Source organism: Schistocerca serialis, chromosome 4 (assembly GCF_023864345.2).
Source record: "Schistocerca serialis cubense isolate TAMUIC-IGC-003099 chromosome 4, iqSchSeri2.2, whole genome shotgun sequence".
Lineage (NCBI taxonomy): Eukaryota > Metazoa > Arthropoda > Insecta > Orthoptera > Acrididae > Schistocerca > Schistocerca serialis.
The window spans coordinates 437,026,674-437,046,034 of NC_064641.1; the positions used below are offsets into that span (position 1 = coordinate 437,026,674).

The following is a 19,361-nucleotide window of genomic DNA, read 5'->3' on the forward strand; positions in this document are numbered from 1 at the left end:
TTGTCCGGCGGTCCTGGGAGCGGCTACGAGGGTAGCGTGCCGGCTGTGTGGCATCCCAGCAGGTGCCGTGCGTGGCCGTGTAGGGACGGCCTCAAAGCGCGTGCATCGCGGGGCCAGGCCCCGGTCCCCCCCGGCTAGCGACCCCCGGCAGCCCCCCCTCCCCTCCCCCGCTCACCAAGTGGTGGGGGACCGCAGAGAGAGTCCGTCCCGGCCAGCGCTGTCGGCGCTCATTCAGTCGCTCTAAGGACCTCCGCTCAGGACGAACAGGACGCACGCGAGACGAACGCCCCGCACGACACGCTCCGTCGCTCTTCCACCTCTTCGCGACTCCCGGCCGGTCACCCGCTACCGGAAGCGCGGCGGTACACTTAGCTAGTCATCGAACCCAGTGTCCTTCCCCTCGCGGTTAGCTACTCGGGAGCCAGCCGTCTGAGAGGAGCACAGGGGCCCTCGTGTGCGAACGCCGGTATGCTAGCAACGCCGGCCTGCAGTTTCGGATAAGGTGCGCAGCGATCTTTGCGCGAGAACCGCCGCTCCCAGAGGCCTGCGCTGCCGCTGACCCACTGGACGGCCGTCGAGGCGCCACTTCCGCGATCGCCGTTCTGAACGAGGTATGTCCGCTCTGCTGCGCTTCGCAAGTTGTCTTCGCCGCCTCTGCTGTTACGGTTCATAGCCTCTATCTGTGGTCTGGATATCTATGCGACACTGACTCTCTCAGAACGACTCTTCCGCTCTGCAAGTGAAAGTTCCGATTTGTCAGGAATCTCAACAGATATATCTACACCTACAGCACGAGGCCACCTTATGGTGTGTGTGGCGGAGGGTACATTATTTACCAGTGCACTTGCCCCTTTTTTTACTGTGCCATACACGAATGATGAGCGGAAAGAATGGTTTTCGGTAGTCCTCCATCTGAATGTCGTGAGCTGTTTTCGCCGTAACAGTTATGCTCAGCAGTCTCTAACACACTCTCAGACTCGATGTCTATGCGATATTATGTCTCTCAAAATGACTCATCCTGCAGCTGAAAGTCCTGATCTAGTACGCACTTTTAATCTTTCGGGAAGTTCAGATATCTCTCTGTATTTACCTCTACATTTAGAAGCTACCTTATGGTGCGCGGCGGAGGATACTTTGTGTTCCACTATCACCTTCCCCTCCCCCGACTCACCATTTCCTGTTCCAGCCGTGATGGGTGCGCGGGAAGAACGATTATTGGTAATCCTCCATATCAGCTCCAATCTCTCAAATTTTACATTCCTAGTTTTTTGTACGTAGTGGGAATCATTATATTGGTCGGCTGTTGTTGAATCATACGCTTTCAGACTATTAACAGTAAACCACAGTGTCACGAACAACGCCTCTCCTGTAGCGTCTGCCATTAGTGTTGGATCAGCATCTCCGTTATGCGTTCGTGCTTACTAACAAAGCTATAACTAAATGACTACTCTTATTTGGTTCTTCTCTGTTTGACATATCGGTCTTCTCTGGTGAGGGTCAAAATATGCCGAACAATACTCAGGTATTGTTCCTGCTTTTGTAATATTCCTGCGACTCTTTGTAACACATTTTTCTGGCTGAATCTCCGAACTTTTTATGGGAAATCGATAGCAGGGATTCCATAAGGACTAACTTTTCTTTTGCGAAAATGTCTGTCTTTCGAACTGCATTTATCCAGCAGAGGTCGAACTACTCCTGTCGGTCGTGGAATAATATTATCAATCCCTGTTTCTTATACTCAGATGAGTATTTCTTCCTGTGCGTAAATGTAAAGGAGAATAATAGCTGATCTGGAATCCGAAGAATATCAATCCTTCAATTAACAGTGATTGTAGTCTCAGAGGGGCACGTCTGAGTTTGGTTATATAAAGGCTTGCAATCACAAATTTGGCCACAAGTGTTGGGGGGAGGCATTTTAGACAATATTTAGATCAAGCCGGTAATTCTTGAATTCAGAAGTGAAATATCACAGGAAAAACGGGAACTCAGATAGCTCATCGATAAAGTAACTGGACAACTGGAAGGAGACAAGGAAGCTTCAGTTCGAGTCAGATATCATATATGGTCAGTGTGACACAGAACTTTGATCGGGCCTAAATTGAGTGTGTACGGAGGTCGGCGCAAGTACTCAAAGGTTTCTCTGATTAGAGGTAGGGTCAAAGAAAAGCTGATAAATATGAACTGATGAATGCTTGAAGGAAGACTCCACCTGTTTCACGAAAATCTACATCCGTGAACATAACAGATCGTACGGTGCTACAGATGTTGTATATTAATAACGTGGCCTACCATATTTACAGCAAGCTCAGAGTTTTCGTAGAATGTTCCGTTATCTGAAATGAAGAACTGGCTGAAAAAAGTTGCAGTGTTAGTCAGATCGTAATAGTATGTCAAAGTGGTGCAAAGTTTGGTCACATTCTCCAAATGCTCAGAAATGTAAAACTCGTATCCTGTGACTACAGTATCAGCGAGTCACTGTTGGAGTCGGTCAACTCATACAAATACCTCGGAGCAACGCTTCGTCGGGATTGGAAGCTGAAGGATCACACAGGTTCAGTCGTGGGTGAAGCAGATGGTAGACTTCAGTTTATTGGTAGAGTACTGGGAAAATGCAGTCGTTAGCAAAGGAAATTGCTTACAAAACACGCGTCCTAGTATATTGATCGACAGGACTAACATGGATACTGAACGTATACGAAGAAGTGCAGCACTAAGGATCACAGGTTTGTTCGGCCCGTGAGAGAGCGTCTCGGACCTGTCGAGAAAGCTGAACTGACAGACTCTTGAACATCCCTCGAAAACCTATTTACGAAGTTTCAAGTGAGCACCCTATGAATACTCTAAAATCCTCTAGGTATCACTCCAGTGGGGACCGCCAAAACAAGATTGTATTACGGGACGCACTGAGGCTCAGCGCTCCATACGCTAACGGAACGGGAAGAGACCCTGACAAATGGTAAATCCAGATCACTGTGGCTGGAGACTGCAGGCATAGATGTAGTTACAGTCATTTGCGAAAAGGAGAGTAAGGCTTAGAGCTTAACTTGTAGGATGTGAGAGTATAAACACAGTTGGACAAGAATGGCGGAGGAATAATTCCTTGTTATTGTTGAAGGGGCCAGAAAATGTTTGTTTCATGTGGTTCAGAGGAAACTTAAATCTTGAAGTTTGGGAGGGGATACGAACTCGAATCCTTCCGAGCGCTTTAACCAGCATGCCACCTCGCTCGTTGTGAAAAGTGATGAACGTCTTTCATATGAAGGGGATTTTCTGCATATGTATTTCGATGGTTTGAGATGTAAGCCATACTCTTCCGAAATATGACTGTATTGTCTAAATTGCTTCTTCACCCGGTGTGAGACTATTAACTTCTATGGCTCGTTCCAACTGTGTGTCTTTATATTGTACTTCGTAACCACAAACTGTTAATGTTTCTCTTTCTTTTTATTTATTTGTTGATAATGTGCTGATCATAATTTTTAGTGGAAGGGTATTTTGCTCACTTTTGAATCACTTAGTTTATATCGCGCAGTGGTATTTATAGGTCCTATTTTTGGTAATGTAATAGTGATAGTGTTATCCTGTGCGACTGTATTTGTAGATTATCTTTCGAACCACAACTTACGAGCATATCTTTCGAAAGCGCTATTTCTCTCCAAGTTTATAACGTGATGACCACACTGTTGAGCGCCCTAGTTCCAATCATACATCTTAGTTTCTAAATCTACAGCGTCACGACTCTAGCATTGATCATAAAGAACAATTAGGAATTGTAGAGTGTTAGGAGAGCGAACGCATGGTGGAGAACAGACTCTTGATTGAGTTTATAGTACAGCAGATCACTGTCCGCAGGGCCTTACCTCTGTATTTTATTCACTGTGGTTGTAGAATTTAAAAAACGGAATTAGGTAAGTTCGGGAAGAAAATCATCTTCAAAGCCTTTAATATCAACGCAATTTTCATGCAGTACTGAAATTAGTAGAGGAAACAGCTGCTAAAAGCTGAGTTATCTCGTCGAAGTCCCTAGTCAAAGGGAAGTGTATGACAACATGAATCAAAAGAGTAATTCTGAGTTTACTAGGTATCCATGAATTTCTCAGATTGTTTGATGGAAAGCAGTAAGAAGCACCCTCAAACACACGAACACCATATTACTTGTTAAGTTTTCGTATCATGTGTAACACTGCCTTTTCAGGGTCTGGAGTTTAATTCTATATCTAAGCAGAGCGTCACTGGCAATATATCATCTCAACTTTTTGATAATGGTTACAATACGAATCGACTCTCAGATTCCTAAAATGACCGTTCCCAGTGGCATAATGGGAAACATAATTGTAGTAGTTACCACGGGAATTAAGCGCAGGCCAGAGAGCATTTAAGTGGCACAAACCAAAGGTATCCTAACGCAGAATAAAATTCATTTTTCATAATGCGGTGTACAGGCAGCGGTTGTCGTACGATCTTCAGCGCTGATATGGCAACGACTCCCTTCACGACCGCACATTTTAGGTCTTCACGGCTGAGTGACATGGTTTTACAGCAGTAACGAGGCCCTTTTTCTGCACTAGAGATGTTTAAAACCTCATCACCCACTCCTGATGTAAGCGTTCTATAGTTTCAGAGGAATGATGGGATCATTTTAATAATACAATAATTATTTTCATTTCTGTTGTAAAATGCATCTTGTGGATCATCTGTAACGGGCTAACTAACGATAGGAAGTAAGAAATTTCAGAGGACCATCGCATCTGTGTTCAAATTCTGGGATTTGAGAGGTAGTTTCCTTAAATCGCCAAGGGAAAATGTCAGAGTGATCCCCTTGGGAAGGACACGCCCGATTTCCTTCCGTGTCCTTTGCAAATTAGAGCTTTGGCTTTGTTCCTAACGATCATGTCGTAGACGGAACTTTAAAACTTCATTTTTTATGCGAGGACAGTGAATATAGGGTTTATGAGTAAAAATAAACTTAGCTTTCGATGGCTTCGGAACTTAAGGTAATCGAATTCTTCGCTTTTCCTACAGTCCATTACATGTTTACTACAAGAAAGCACACGCATTTCATGAAAGACACTTTTATATACTACTAGAATCTGCTATTGAAAAAATCTTAGTGTCGTCATTCGGCAAACTTGGATATCGTACACTTCCCGGAGTATGATTGAACTTAGTCGCAGAAAGGTTTATTCAGTAGCAACTTATGGTGGCACACAAAAGCTATCTTTCACACGACGGATTGAAACTGTCGACCACAGTATAGAGAAGACACGTACATCATTTCTTAGCAATCCGCCCATACTCTACACATTACCATGACATTAAATTTGTGGTAAGGTCTTATGGGACCAAACTACTGAGATCATCGGTCCCTCAGCCTACACACTACTTAATCTAACTTTAACTTACACTATGGACAACACACACACTCATGCCCGAGGGAGGACTCGAACCGCCGACGGGGGAAGCCGCATCACCGTGACAAAAGAGGCAGAGTGTACGTCTTTTCTGCACCATATATTGAGGTTTCTTCCTGTTTTATTCATGCAGTGAGCGTGGGACGAAATGCTACTAACATACTTCTGTGTGAAGTGTTATTAGTTAAAGTTTATCTTCTCGCCCCCCGGACGTGGTCGGTGTTTTGGAGACTGGTGAATTATGTTTGTGTAGCTATAAGAACCGGGTTTTGGAACTCTCTAGGAACTCTCTATTTTCGCGTTATACTGGAGCACTTACATTGGAGCCCTCTATTCAAGATGTCGTTTCTCAGAGATTCTCTTTCAGTCACTCGTGAGTCAAACGGGTGTGTGACCTGTTGCGCTGGTCTTGTTTGCACACGACTTTCGTTCCCTGTTGATTCAACACTACGTCCATGCTCGTGCTCACACTCATCAGGAACACTCCACAAGTAGTTTGAGTCTTTAAGGTTTCGTCCTCAGGAACATTCCAATACATGTTGCACAACAGTTCTGCATGTGCCCTCGTTCCTCGAAAAACTGCAAGTCTGGAGATACCTGCTAAAGAATCCAAGTATATCATTTGATTCACTAACGGCAGAACCTAACTGACCGCTGCACTTCAAATCTGCCGAATTATATTTACAGCAAAATTACAAAATGTGCTACTGATTATTAAAAACTACCTCAGCTATGTTACGACAGGTTTCGTTTGCTCAACACCCTCAGGTTGCCAAGTTTTTCCAAGTCATAACATAACTCGGCAGCCTGAAGATTTTCAACGAATGAAACCGCTCGTAACACAATACATGTTTAATAATACAGCTGAGATGGTTTTTATTTTTAATCATTAACATTAGTCTCAGCTGTGGTGATCAATGATTTTATTCGACTGATAAGACCAAGGAAACTTCTGTTATTGCATGACCTCAGTATCTGTCTAGGTGAAGTTTCAACAAGAAGCATCGTCACATACTCTGTTTTTGCGTTTGTTAATAAACCTGACGACAGTGAACTGGCTATTGGTAAAGGCGACGAAGTCTACAGTATTGCTGTGTTGATAGAAATATATATTGCTTGCCTATGAGAAAATAAATGAAATGAACTCGGGTAAGACGTCCCTAATTTATTCCTAAACTTAAAATATAAAATATCTACTTCAGAAACGTGACGTTCTGTATTTCTATTCAGAACTACCGCATGACACCAAAAGCATACAAATTTTTGCCCAAGGCAAAAGTTTCACACTGTAATTTTTTTTTTAAATTGGGTTTACCTTGACAGTCAAGGACACAAGATATATATGAACAATGGGACAGGAGGCAATAGCCATCTTTTACAAGAGTTGTTTCTCGGACCTCCTAAAGTAGCTACACTCTCACTGGGCCGTTTATGTCTCCGCTACACTATTAATCGGAGTAAGTCGCGCCGCCTAGCCTGCTAATGCGTTTTAACTCGGCCAATACCCGCTTCCTAATTTACACTCGTTTAGGCCAATGCTAGAATCATTTCTCAATTGGGATTATTTCTGTTTCTCACTTTTGTCGCCCAGTCGCTGCAGGGCCATCTGCCTCTGCCCCATAAGGCTACCGCAACAAGGCTTTCCCTCCTCATCTCCCCACTCCGTATCTACCCACTCCACTCCTTTCGTCCCATCCTGCTGAACCTCTGCTTGTATAGCTATAGCGGGTACAGTAGTGCGTCAAACTCAGGTAAGTTAGTTTCCTGTCACGTAAGGTCAAATTCACGATCAACGTTATGATGTGGAACGTGTCAACAAATGGTTCAAATGGCTCTGAGCACTATGGGACTTAACATCTGAGGTCATCAATCCCCTAGAACTTAGAACTACTTAAACCTAACTAACCTAAGGACATCACACACATCCATGCCCGAGGCAGGATTCGAACCTGCGACCGTAGCAGCAGCGCGGTTCCGAACTGCAGCGCCTAGAACCGCGAAACGTGTCAACAGAACAAATACAGAAAACATACACACACACACACACACACACACACACACACACTCACATACATACATAGGCACACACACGAATTTAATATGACTACATGCTGCGCATTTACAGTTTCTTCTATAAATACATCTAACTATTTCTGTTCAAGATTTGTTCTGCAGTACAAAAGGAGTTACAAAGAAGTACCTTTAATCTACATTTGAAAACATTTCTCTTATTTGTCAGATATTTAATATCAATGGATAGATTTCAAAGAGTTTTGAAGCTGCAAATTTAACATCTTTCTGTGACAACGTTAGATCTACATCTACACTACTGGCCATTAAAATTCGCTACTGACGCGAAATTTAACCGACAGGAAGAAGATACTGTGATATGGAAATATTAGCTTTTCAGAGCATTCACACAAGGTTGGCGCCGGTGGCGACACCTACAACGTGCTGACATGGGGAACGTTTCCAATCGATTTCTCATACACAAACAGCAGTTGACCGGCGTTGCCTGGTGAAACGCTGTTGTGATGCCTCGTGTAAGGAGGAGAAATGCGTACCATCACGTTTCCGACTTTGATAAAGGTCGGATTGTAGCATACAGCGATTGCGGTTTATCGTATCACGACATTGCTGCTAGCGTTGGTCGACATCCAATGACTGTTAGCAGAATATGCAATCGCTGGGTTCAGTAGGGTAATACGGAACGCCGTGCTGGATTCCAACGGCCTCGTATCACTAGCAGTCGAGATGACAGGCATCTTATCTGCATGGCTGTAACGGATCGTGCAGCCACGTCTCGATCCCAGGGTCAGCAGATGGGGACGATTGCAAGACAACAACCACTGCACGAACACTTCGACGACGTTTGCAGCAGCATGGACTAACAGCTAGGAGATCATGTCTGCGGTTATCCTTAACGCTGCAGCACAGACAGGAGCGCCTGCGATGGTGTACTCAACGACGAACCTGGGTGCACGAATGGTAAAACGTCATTTTTTCGGACGAATCCAGGTTCTGTTTACAGAATCATGATGGTCGCATCCATGTTTGGCGACATGGCGGTGAACGCACATTGGAAGCGTGTATTCGTCATCGCCATACTGGCGTATCACCCGGCGTGATGGTATGGGGTGCCATTGGTTACACGTCTCGGTCACCTCTTGTTCGCATTGACGGCACTTTGAACAGTGGACGTTACATTTCAGATGTGTTACGACCCGTGGCTCTACCCATCATTCGATGTTGCACGTCCTGTACGGGCCTTTCTGGATACAGAAAATGTTCGACTGCTACCCTGGCCAGCACATTCTCCAGATCTCTCACCAATTGAAAACGTCTGGTCAATGGTGACCGAGCAACTGCCAGAGGTGGTTGTTCTGGGTACTGATTTCTCAGGATCTATACACACAAATTGCGTGAAAATGTAATCATATGTCAGTTCTCGTATAATATATCTGTCCAATGAATACCCGTTTATCATCTGCATTTTTTCTTGGTGTAGCAATTTTAATGGCCAGTAATGTACATCCATACTGTGCAAACCACTGTGAGGTGCATCGCAGAGGGTACATCCCATTGTACCAGTTATTAGGGTTTCTTCCTGTTCCATTCACGTACGGAGCGAGGGAAAATGATTGTGTGCAGTAACTATTCTATCTTATCCCCACCATACTTATGAGGGAGATATGTAGGGGGTTGTAGTATACTCCTAGAGTAACCACTTAAACCCGGTTCTTGAAACTTCGGTAACAGACTTTCTCGGGAAAGTTTACGTCTGTCTTCAGGAGTCTTTCAGTAAACAAAACTGTGATCATTCGACCTGTCCTTTCTGTATACGTTCAATATCATTAAAGAATAATGCGATCATTTTTTCTTCTGATGTTGTGAATATGTCTGCCGCTCTAAAACTCAAATGTATTTTTGATAACATATTTCATAAGTGTTTTATGATCTCTTTTGACATCCGTGATAGAAAATGTGGAAAATATGTTAACTTACTGAATTCAACAGGGTGGTCAGAAACAGTCTGAAAAGCTTGTAATGGTGTTGCAGGGAAGGTAGCGCTGAGAAATAATTATTAATAAAATAACGATACCTTCGTTGTCTTAGCATTGAAGTTAGCCAATCAGGTCGTTGCGTGCGCAGATTACAGCGGCCCGACAGCGATGGTGTCGTCAAACGTGTTCCTCGTTTCTTTTCCTAATACTGAATAAGAGCGATACAAAATTTGAACATGGAACGGTAGTAAGGATCAAACGAGCGAAAGGCTGAAGGCTGAGCATCTCGTGCGCTATCATCTACGCTATGAGAACGAATGACACTAAATGTATCTGGCGGGCCACTCGAATTTCCGTGTGTCTTATAGGGTATCAATGCTAATTAACTCGAAAACAGCACAACGTATCGAATTCTTTTATTAAAAATTATTTCTCTGCGCTACGTACCCTATCAATGCTAATTAACTCGAAAACAGCACAACGTATCGAATTCTTTTATTAAAAATTATTTCTCTGCGCTACGTACCCTGCTATACCCTTAAAAGCTTTTCAGACTGCTTCTGACACCTTGTATACCCACAAAGCGGCTAGTTATTCTTATCGCAAAAACGAATTAGTAGGTGTGCAATGCTGTTGTTCCAGTTTAAGCTTCATCAACATGCACACCTAACAACTTGGAACACTCTACCCTGCTTCCTATTTCTAGTTGATACCTAGGTCAGTAGGAGGTAGGATATTTTCGACAGCACGAAAATGGATGAGCTGTGTTCTTTCAAAGTTTAATTGTAGGCTATTTGTGCAGAACCAGTCAGTATCTTTCACAGAAATGTTATTTACTATTTTCGTTGTTGATACCTCTTTGCTCAGCACCACAAGAATCCTTGTCCATACTGCAAACAGAACTAAATCTGGCTCCTGATTCAGATAAAATGGCAGATCATTAATGTATAGCAACAACAGTAGTGGACCACTGATCGGACCGTGTGGAATTACTATTGTAACTGCTCCCCACGCAGATGATGTGGCACTCCTCTTTGTATTAATCGAACAGCCTGGGATACCTTCCTACTTTCTACTTCGTAAATATGCGTTCTCACACACCAGTAACTGCGGGACGGTAATTGACAATGCTCTTACCACGTACAAGTATACAACAAAATAATTATACAGTACTTCTATTTCGCCAGGATTTGGCATCAGGGGAGTTTCTTACTGACATGAAGGCAGCACCTAATTTTTATTCAATATAGATAAAAAGAACTGTCACGATCTTTAAAGATTCGTCCTCAGATGACAGTCAGTACCCGTTTTGTAGCACAAGCAAGCCTAAAAAAAAATCGACTGAATTGGCACGAAACGTAAATGACATACATGTTGCCAAAACAAGCGTACATCCCGCTGCCAATACTAGACTGCAGAAAATATTGTATCAAACGTATTCTACTGTCTGAGTATAAATTCTTGAGATGAAAAATCAATAACGGGTCGTTTTATCTAAGGTAGCTGGAGGTTGGTTAGTGTCTTCGTTTCAAAGAAATATTTTTTTTTTTAAATGATTGATTCATTATAATGGAAGAAAGAGGAATCTGGTTCTGAGTCGTTCATTTTTTCGAACAGCGTACACAAATAAAAGATAGATTTCTCCAAACCATACTATTACCCGACCTGTGGAAGATAAAAGTTCGAAATTTCGACTGATTTTGGCGAACCTAACTTGTCACACTCTTGTAAACCATTTCTTGAAAGTGATGGATTAGGAGTATGAGGAGAATGATCTTCATAAGGTTACGTGTTATGTATACATGTGTGAGATTTTGTGATTAAGGAACTTGTGACCATTAATACGTATCTTTTGTGTCTTGATGGTGCAATGTTTCGAAATATAAGATAATTTCTGTCACTTTTTCCACTTTCGGCTTGTTTCACCAGCAACGCTCACGCAGTGTTCCAGGAAAAGATATCTGTCTTGTACTAAGCTAATACTACTGTAGACTGATACTGTAGAATTAAACTCCAGAACTCGTAACGCAAATCCATATGTGAGGCTCCATATAGTCTTTCATTTGTGCTTTATTTTGTTATTTCATAAAACTCACACTAGTCTATAATATAGGTCAATAAAAATCTTTTCATGGAATCAAAGTAGACCCCCCCCCCCCCCTGTTTACAGCAGAAAATAGTTTTCAGGGCATCATCCATTATAGCAATATATGGTTACGAGACGCCTCTGAGTGCAGGATGAAATGTTGGCCTAGTTAGTCGAAATACTCTACAGAGTCTATGGAAAAAAAAGAACGGTGCAGCAAGGTGGAGTTACCCGAATGGGACGAAATCGGTGGGTGTGAGGTACATGTACAGAGAAACAAATGGCTAGAGTTTCAGAAAAATTGGATGATTTATTAAAGAGAAATGGCTTCACAAATTGAGCAAAGTGGATAATGCGTAGGTGCACCACTGTACCTTATGCAAGCAGTCACTCAGCTTGGGAATGATCGATAGAGTTGTTAAATGTCCTCCTGAGGGATTTACTGCCAAATTCTGTCCAATTGGCGCGTTAGATCGTCAAAATTCCGAGCTAGTTGGAGGGGTCTGCCCGTAATGCTCCAAACGTTCGCAATTAGGGAACGATTCCGGAGGGCTTGCTGGCTACGGTGATGTTTGGCAGGTACGAAGACAAGCAGTAACAACTCTCACCGTGTGCCCGTGGCGGTTGTCTTGCAGAAGCGGAAGCGCAGGGTGGCTTGCTACGAAGGGCAACAAAACGGGGCGTAGAGTGTCGTCGACGTACCGCTGTGCTGTAATTGCGGCGGGGGCAACCAATGGCGTCCTGATGTGAAAAGAACTGGCACCCAAACAATCTCTCCTGGTTGTCGGGCCATATGGCGGCCTACACTCAGGTTAGTACCCCACTGCCATCAGGGGCCTCTCCAGACACGTCTTCGGCCTGGAATCGCATTAACTGGAGTAGAACTGTCGGAGAATAGTTGTCTTCAGTTATGAGTCCCACTTCGAACTGAGCCCCGATGACCAGCAAAGACGTGTATGGAGACGACTAATGCGCTACTGACTTGCTCATTTTGTGAAGTTCTTTGTCTTGAGTAAATCATCTAACCTTTCTGAAACTGTAATCATTTATTTGTCTGTAACTGTACATCACATCACCGATTTCCGTCTCATTTTTTTCATCTTAGATTGTATTTCAAATGCAAACTTTTTGATTAAGTCGCTATATAATCCGGCTCCAAGTGATTTATGAAAATGACGGGAAACGAAAATGGTAAAGGGTGGGTGGAGACTGGGAGCCTTAAAGACTGCGGGATCTTGATCGATGAAACTATTTGTTAATATATTTGTTAATAAGGCCGATGCCACGAGTTAACACAGTGCCAAATATAGATGAAATGTGCAAATCTGTTGTAAGGAGTGGTCCAGAAAATTTCAAATTCGGTGGGTACGTTAATGTTCACCAGCCACTTGTCGTACAGAGTGGCTACCCGTATCTATTAATATTTTCTCTGTGTTTACAGTTTTCAACTCTGATATTTGTTTCTTTCTGGGGAATTACCTCTGCTTCATGAACTGTACTAGTTTTTTTTATGCCCGTAATGCCAGTTACTTGAACATCGTCTTCGAAGTAAACGTTAAATGACGACAGTCAATTGTTATGAGAGGCTGGCATTTCAAGCAGGCTTGTAACTGATAATGAGATTCAGTAAAAGATTTCTTTTTTTCTAAATTGACTATTGGATGCAAACGGTGGTGAAGCAGTACAGTACAGATGAGACTTCGCGTGACCTGGCGTTTACCAGCAGAGGAGAACCCTGCAGGCAGATGGCGTATGCCAGAGGTGCTGGCCTGTTATCAGCATTTGTCTGCATCGTGCGACGACATTTCAAGTGGCCATGAAACGCGCGTAACGGCCTGGGACGTCGCCGGCGGACCAGGGGCGCCATGAGAAGGTCGCGATGGCTCCCTGTGGTCCTCCCGTCCAGCTCCGGCTACAGTCTTCCAGTTGTTGTATAGCGCTCCTCAGTGGAAACTCCATACTAATTAAGAAACCGAAAAAGGAGTTCTTCAATAGCACTTCCGTGCTTTTAACGTAATACACCCAGAAATGGCAAAGTTATTCTGTTTCGATTTATTTTCAAAATCTCGAAATACGAGTTAGCTGTTCACTTAACTTACGGGAATACAGCCGGATGATATCGTCGCAACGGCCTGTATTACGGCGGGAGCACACCCTGCCTATTTCAACTCTATCAGGAATGTGCTGTGCAAGGGAATTTAAAACCTCGGTTTTCAGAGAAAGTCAGGAAAGACAACACACACACACACACACACACATACACACACACACACACACACACACACACACACACACACACACACTAGCGCCATCACAAACCAAAGTTGGTCGACGTCAGAAGTTATCGAAAGTTAAACTAATAATATATGGATGAGGTAACACAATCTGTGTCCCTCTGCTTTTTGACAAGGGAGGGAGCAAAACTTAAACAAAAAACCACCGAATCCATTATAAGGTTACTTGCTAATTTAATTTCAACAGCTTCCTTCACAACACTGTCCCAATAGCTGGAAGTGCATACCAGAATGTCCGTTGTTGTTATATTTCATAAGATGACCGTTGGCAAGTCAGTGTTCTCCAGTGACGGATTTACTCGGCTGTTGTGAGCTTGCGCGCCGCTGAAGCTCAGTAGAACGATCGTCCACAGTTCTGGCAGTCTGACTCATGTGCGACATGCCACAACTGGAAGGAATACGGAACCTAAAAGTATCCTGACCTTAGAGTGGCATGATCTTGGTTTGGGTAAGGCGAGTGTCTACCGTATTCCTTGCAGTTGTGCCACGTCATATACAGGGTATGCTCCCGCCGAAATATCGGCGGTGGATGGTGACGTCACTCGGCTGCATTCCGCTAAGTTATGTGAACTTTCTATGCGGCGGGAGAAACTCAGCTCTCACATACGAGTTAGTTAGTTACATCTTACGTAGAACATTCGAAATTATGTGTAACTAGTCAGTTTTCTGGAGATGCGTAAATAATTAAATTATTCGGTACATCATTAGTTTTAACATTAATAAACACATTATTTTTCACTCTTACTCCTGAAACGTCACTTAAAATTTGTTACTTAATAACTACCAGTTTTCAAATAAAAATGGCTTATGGAATAGAACTTAACCAAGGAAAAGATTTTAGGTTAGAAGTAAAATTTTCTTTTATGTTGTTTGACAAATGATCAAAAATTTTATTGATGATTACTGAACTCCTTTCTATGGCACTGACAACTTTACTAATGAGCAATAAAGTCATTCCCTCTCCTAGCTTTGTAGGTGTGAACATCACTGTTCTTCTCGTCTTCTCAAACTCTGATGGACAAATTTCATTAGCAAATGTAAATATTGCGAAGGGGGAGTTAAATGTCTAGCTCTTTCAAGACGCGCTACATGACGAGCACGGATGAGCACCACATATTATTCTTACTGCTCTCTTTACCGCAATCAATACTTTCTTTCTGCATAATAAGTTACCCCAGAAAATTATAACCAAGTGTTGAACGGAAATATGCAAAATATGTTAGGAGCTTGATTCGTATGTTTTCAAGATTACGAATTCGACGAATATCAAAAGTAGCTGAAATCAGTTTTCGGGCGGCTCACGGGTATGTTTCTTCAGTTTTCATCAATAGGTACACCCATTAAACTTTGAGCATTCTACCCTGTTTACGGACTCCTTTTCATTTGTTACAGCAACTGTTGGTATGACTCTGTTGTACAGAATTGGTTATACATTATTTTCTCTAAATTATGGGTGAGTCCATTTCCAGAGAACCAGTTAATAATGCTCTGGAAAACAATACACACAATTTCTCCTATTGTTTTTTCTCTAATGGAATTTATTAGAATATTATTAGTCCACGAAAAGTACCAATTCTCTTTGATGAATGTTAGGGGAGCGTAATACACAAACATATTGACCCTCAGAACTTAAGCACGAGATATAACATATTAACTACTCAGTGGAAATGACAAAGGGGGGGGGGGGGCGGGCAGAAGAAATGATCACGGAGTCGATGAAGTCAATGAGTTCTGCCATCTAGGAACCAAAATTATTCATGACGAACGGAGCAACGAGGACGTAAAAAGAAGGTAGAACTGGCAAAAAGGTCATTCCTAACCAAGAGAAATCTGCTAGCATCAAATATGCGCCTTAATTTGAGGAAGAAATTTCTAAGAATGTACATTTGGAGCACAACACAGTGTGACAGTGAGACATGGACTGCCGCAAAAATAGAACAGAAGAGAATCGAAGCATTTGAGGTGTGGTGCTACAGAAAAATGTTGAAAATTAGATGGACTCAAAGGGATGAAAGGTTCTCCGAATAATGGGCGAGGAAAGGAATATGTGGAAAACACTGACAAGATGAAGGGACGGATGACGGGACATCTGTTAAGACATCAGTGAATGTCTTCTATGGTACTAGAGGGGGCTGTAGAGCAAGACGGAGATTGGGATACAGCCGGAAAATAATTGAGGACGTAGATTGGAAGTGCTATACCTGAGATGAAGAGGTTTGCACAGGAGAGGAATTCGTGGCGGGTCGCATCAAACCAGTCAGAAGGCTGATGATTAAAAAAAGAAAAGGAAAAAAGGGGGATCGTTGGTTTCAGTAATATTGATGTGCATTCACATTTCCACTAAATGAAAAGTGAACACTTTATGAAGGCTTTTTAGTTTCGTCTTAGCAGCTACAAAAACGAGGTGGCAACAGGAAGGGCATACGGCCATTATCTACCACTAACAATGACAAATCCGTAATTTAACAGATTGATTCTGTGTACATACTGGAGAAATGCCATTGAAAGAAGAAAGAGGAACTTTCCTTCGATTAAACTAACTTACAGTGTTTGCATCTCATTTCTACTACTATTACATTTTGTTGTTTGCCTTTCTTTGTTTTCACATCGAAGCAAAGTTATCAGTCCTCACACCATATTAGACGCTTTCCTTGATTAGTTTTATATGTCTAAATCGATTTCTATTATTTACATGTTTACAAGGTCATTATCACTAGCTGACGGGTGACAGGGGGTGGGGGTGGGGGGGGGGGGAGGGCTGCAGAACGAACCGGGTTGTACTGCTCAGTCATACCAGTGTTGATTCATGATTCCATCAGCGCACCTGAAGGTAACAACTCGACCTGTGGTAAAATATTGTCTTTGTGTGACACGACAATCCAGCCGTCTTCTCGAGAACTCTCCATCTGACGTACGTGGGCAAAATATGAAAAATTTCATAAAAACTGAAGAAATCGTGTGTACATTCATACATTGTTGGAAATCCGATAGCAGTTGGTAATACGGTGGAGGAAATTGAGAACGTTGGGAAATAAAAATGGAGCGTTTCGTCGACATCACGGTAATTAGATACAGAGGGGCAACAAGCATGGGTATGTAACAGCCAGTGTCCGATTAGTTCCGATGTTCCCAAGAACACGAGAGATCTCAACGCGGTAGCCAGAAGCACATTTGAAAGCCGCTACTTCAGAAAAAGAATGTAGTGTCATTGCCACTGCGCTCTCTCGTTTGAAAAGGCTCTGATGAGACAATGACTGAAATGATAAAATAATTCTACATCCTGCCACAAGCCATTACGTGATGTCATCCAGGGGCGATAAACAGGGCAATCTTCTGATTTCCACCTGCAGTCAGAAGCTAAAACGTAGATTCTGTACACACATGTGCCGTTCTGCACTCAGTAGTTGCAACGGAAGATTTGTCTCGGTAGGAACGGGCTGCATGAGAGCGTTGTCAGGTCTTCTTTACGGCTCTAAACAGCCACTAGTGTCCGAACAGCACCGTCGTTAAAAGCCAGTACTTTCCGCTGTAATAATCTAAACTGCGCAAAATGCTGTGAACCCTCGTTACGTATCTCTATACGGAATGCTGTTCGTGCCACCATCCAGGCACCAACGATGGTGACACGGAAGAAAACATCAAGAGAAGCACATCAAGGATGGTGCCGCAGTCGTTTGACATGTTTTGTTGACCAGGTGGACAGACTGAAATGCTTATTGTAGTAAGGTGGTATTTCATTGTTTCCGGTAATTCCTAAACGTTAAATGCATAATTTTTATGAAAACTGCACTACATAAAAAAGTTTCTACATTTACTCAAAGATATCTTTCCGGCCAGAGAATCAGTCCAATCGGCTACCGTATCAGTATCAGTAACAATAGGGTTATTGGAAACGGTACACGTGATATAGTTGGACATAGGATTTACCAGTGCGACGATTCTGGCAACTCGCGTGCGCGTGCTAATGAGCCCTTGGGTTAGTTTAACCTTTGTAACAGATAGCTATCCCAAGCTCGTGTCAAGTCACTGGACACGGGAGCAGCAGCTTCGAGCCCTGCTGGTCAAAAAACTTTCATTTCCCAATATTTGGCTTAAAAAAGCACTAACGATACCGTGCGACAGTGTGCCATGTCAAATAACAAACCTCTCAGCAGAGTCTCACTGAGCGGGCCTTTGGGACATGTCGATGGTGATCCGTGTTAAGCTCGACGCAACCCACTTGTCGCTACCGAGAGGAATAGTCTATCTTCCAGAGAAGTAATTTAGCCTCCACCTTCTTTTATATCGTCATCACCATAATAAACCAAGCGCTACACTCGACATGTATCATCGCAGTTATTTAGATATATTTTATACGCCTAATAAGGAACATATCGTTTTGTGTACGGCTACCGGGCTCATCCTGCGAAGAGTGCCATACCAATTCCGTTTTCGAAGTAACCGCGATTTATGATGGTCCCCTGGATGTTACTAAATGCAGGACATGGTTCTTAAAAGGGTGTGTGGTGAGCAAGCAGCGCAGTGTATGATCTGCAACGTCCTCGGAAGCTGCTCACAAGGTTGGTAAGGAGTTCTCGTACTAGGGAGTTCCATTCCTCCACCAGAGCGGTTGTCACCTGCTGGATGGTCTTTGGTGCAATACGTCACCCCAAAGCATTCTACACGTGCTCCATTTAAGTCGGGGGAAGGTGAAGGCCAGTCCATTCAGTGAATATCTTCTCGTTCCGAGAGCCCCTCTACCTGCGCTGTTCGATGAGGTCGCTCACTATCATCGATAAATACGAGGTCATGGCCAAATGAGCACTTGAAATGACCCACATGGGGAAGGAGTACAGTGTCACAATAACGTTGTCCAGTGAGTGAACGTGTTAAAAGATTTGGAGGTCAGTACATCCATGCAAGATTATGCGTGCCTATACCGTAACATGCGGGCCACCAGAGCTGTCTTTTTCGACAATGTTCCCGGACGCATTATGCGTTCCTCAGCTCTCGCCGAATGAGGCTACGTCCAGAATCGCTACTCAGGTTGAAACTACTCTCATCCGAGAAAAGCACGCGACTCCTCTCATCGCTAATTCAGTCCCCGTGCTCTAGCTCCATCACAAACGGTGACTCCGATGTCTACGCGCCTTGCAAACAGCCGCCATTCCACTGTGGAGCGTGACATTGCAAGGGCACCCGCTTCTTGCTTGTTGCTCCAAAGTAGCGGCCGTCTGCTGCTGTGGTCGACCACCTCCTCTGCTTGGGACACCACTGCCTGGGTTCGGAACGCTCCCTGTGCACACTTAACAATGCTGAGCAAAAACAAATTCCCGGCGTACACTCGTCACACTTCGCCCTTCTTCGTTTTCCCGATGATTCTTCCTCAAATGTCTCCTAGCCATTTTGTAATGAAGAAAAGCGCAACCGAGCACGATAAATGCTCGCTGACACATAGTGTCTTTTCCCGTTGCTGCAAGTGCCGCGTGCTGCGCCGGGGGGGGGGGGGGGGGGGGGGGAGTGGGGGCAGCTTAATTTGGCGCTATAGTCCCACTGACCACACGCCATGTGACGTTCAGCCTCGTGT

At 43.5% G+C, this 19,361-nt stretch overlaps 1 protein-coding gene across 1 annotated transcript in view; it reads left to right on the forward strand.

Moving 5' to 3' along the window:
* The first annotated feature begins 248 nt into the window (after positions 1-248).
* LOC126475047 (patched domain-containing protein 3) overlaps positions 249-19,361 on the forward strand; it is a 402,341-nt gene continuing 383,228 nt past the window's right edge. The window contains exon 1 of the mRNA XM_050102596.1: positions 249-611. The gene's annotated coding sequence lies outside the window, so the exon portion shown is untranslated. The remainder of the gene's footprint in view (positions 612-19,361) is intronic.